General features: G+C 38.1%; 1 long non-coding RNA gene across 1 annotated transcript; it reads right to left on the bottom strand.

Annotated features, from left to right (window-relative positions):
- Positions 1-256: 256 nt before the first annotated feature.
- On the bottom strand, positions 257-689 carry LOC138882599 (uncharacterized). The gene is made up of 2 exons (XR_011404147.1): positions 549-689; positions 257-461 (listed from the first exon to the last, which is right to left on the bottom strand). It is a non-coding gene; the product is annotated as an uncharacterized lncRNA (long non-coding RNA).
- Positions 690-2,679: the final 1,990 nt, after the last annotated feature.

Genomic DNA, 2,679 nt, shown 5'->3' with positions numbered 1-2,679 from the left:
GGATATAGGAGCGGTAGAAATTGGCAAACAAACGGAAGTTGTCAAAACTGGTAAAGAAATACTTACGGCTGGCAGAGGAATGGAGGAAATAGGAACAAATGAGGAAAGAGGAGCTTCATCAAAAATAGGTCCGAGCTCGTCACTCCCGAAACCACTGTCAAAAAGGTGCTGAATTGACTCATTATTATCTCTTGGTTCGGCATCCTCATCAGATTGAATCAAAACAGGCTCGATGGCGGAGGTACGAGCAGGAGTGTTTTCAATTTCATTATCAATGATTATTCGTCTCCTGGCCCTTGGCCTGGTAATTAGGGAGGTACCCTCCTCTTCTTCTTCAGAACTTTCCTTTGTAGCTTTTCTTTTAGGCAGCAAGGCTCGAGCCTTATCTAAATCCAGAGCAGCATTCGCAGACATGCGAATGGCCATAGCTACTTCAGTCGTCATTCCTCTAATGCCAAATCCTGATTAAAGGATGGATATACATGATTAAAGTTGAGGAAAAAGTGCTTAACATGTAAAACAAAAAAAATTTAAAAAAGGGGGGATACCATGTGTTTTGACTTTCCAGCCATGTAAAGAAGAAATTGATTTCCAAGTTCTCTGCTCCCTAGTAGCAATCTTCAAAAGTGAGTCTACCCAACCACGAAAGTTGGGAATAGGTTCCACATCTCCCATGGTTGCTACAAAAAAACAAGAAGGGACGAGGTTAAAAACAACATTCTTTTGAAATTCTCAAAAGTAGGTACGGTAAATAAGAGGAAACCTACGTTCAAAAGTCCACTTCTCAGGAAAGGGAATATTTGTTTCGCCAATCAAGTCCACTGTACGGACAGCAACGTAACGGATATACCATCCACGATCTTTATCATCCTCAGGATTTACCAAAACTTTTTTGCTCCTTGCAGTTAAGGTGAAAACCCCATGGCGTATTAAGTTGGGATGGTATAGATGAATGAGATGAGAAAAGGTGAAATTGACATTGGCCTTGGATGATAAATATCTCAAACAAGCCACTGTTCTCCACACCAATGGACCAATTTGGGCCAAACAAATTGTAAAGAAACGACAAAAATCGAGAATAACTGGGTCAATCGGAGGATTAAAACCTAAAGTGAAGGGGTAAGTGTAAACAGAAGAATACCCATTTCTAAAAGAGGAAATTCTTTGATTTGGGGAAGGAATTGACATTCGGAGACTATCCTTCCAGTTACAATCTCTTCTTATGGTGGGGATTGTAAGCTCGGTTACTAATGTTGGGTAAGTATCGGCTCTTTCTAAATTTTTAATTTGTTTTTGAAGAGACGTTTTGTCACTTTCAAAATACAAATCGCCGGGAACTATATCATCAACTGAGGGTTCTTGAGAAGTATCAAGAATTCCCCTACTTTTAGAAGAAGGGGCTTTTGGGACAAAACTCCTTGAAGAAGAACCAGAGGAGCCGCCTCGCGTAGATTCTAACCCTGTTCGAAGCCTACTTCCTCCGCCTCTTCTGTGTCTAACAGGGGCGTTGGGGAACTGATCTAGAATTGGAACATTTTTACGGTTAGGGTTTGAAGAAGACATTGTTAAGAAGGAAGTATGTGCTGAAGATTTGTGAAGAAGACAAAAGAAGACAAAGTTATGTGTAAAATGGGAACCGTCAACTTTTTAAGTGTAATGATGAAAAGCCTATAATAAAGGCAGCTATCACTTCGTAAATAGTGAGAATGAAGAAGTCTCGAAAAAGGGTATGAATAGCGGAATCAATTAGAAAATGACACATGGACAGAACATTAAATGGAAAAGACTGCTGAGACGTTAGTACTGTCATGAGCATTAATTGTGGCAAAAATTCCTTTTACATGAAGATCCACTTCCCAATTATTTAATTGATAAAAAAATGGAAAGTGGGGGACTATCTGTATTGGGAAAAAACTGAATTTATATTAAAGATGATGTGGCATGACACGTGGATTAGTTGAATGGTCAAAGAACAGCAATTGACTAAGAGGCACGGATGGAAACAGCCACGGGAAGAAGAATTTAAATAGGCACGAGACGACGTATAGATACGAGTCTCGTACCAATTTAAATTATTTACATCCAACGGATTAGAAGGCATTGAAAGCAAGGATCAGATGACAGAAAGGAGTCCAAATTCATTATTAAATATTTGATACGTTATAAAGTTGGTATTTAATAGGAAAGATTGTATAACGGCTTATTTAATGTCATTTATTACTCATGATTATATCATTAAAGCTGGGGCTTTATTCCTTTACCTAGAATGATCTATAAAAGAGAGAAGTATCATCATTTGTAAGGACACGGAATAATATTGAGAATTCATTGAAATACTTATCTATTTACTTTTTACCATTGTTCTCAAAAGTATTTTATTTTTGTCTCCTGATTATCAGTAACCCGAATTTCTTTTTTAGCTTTGACCAAGGACTCAGATTTTTGGTTAAACACCAAGCAAAAAACATCTAAAAGGTAGATCAATTCACTGGCCTGTTACCAGACAGACAACAATGGAAAATGGATACGCCAGTGAGGTTTTCTACACAGAAGGGAAACCAGATGCCGAAAGAGCTAATACCATATAAGAAAAGGTATCCTCACCTATTGTAAATCGTTAAATATAGACGATTACAAGGATCGTGCACCTGACGAGTTTACAACTACTTCAAGCAAGAA

This window comes from Nicotiana sylvestris, chromosome 12 (assembly GCF_000393655.2).
Source record: "Nicotiana sylvestris chromosome 12, ASM39365v2, whole genome shotgun sequence".
Taxonomy (NCBI): domain Eukaryota; kingdom Viridiplantae; phylum Streptophyta; class Magnoliopsida; order Solanales; family Solanaceae; genus Nicotiana; species Nicotiana sylvestris.
Note: the sequence above shows the minus strand (reverse complement) of the source record. Positions and strands in the feature narration are given on the sequence as shown.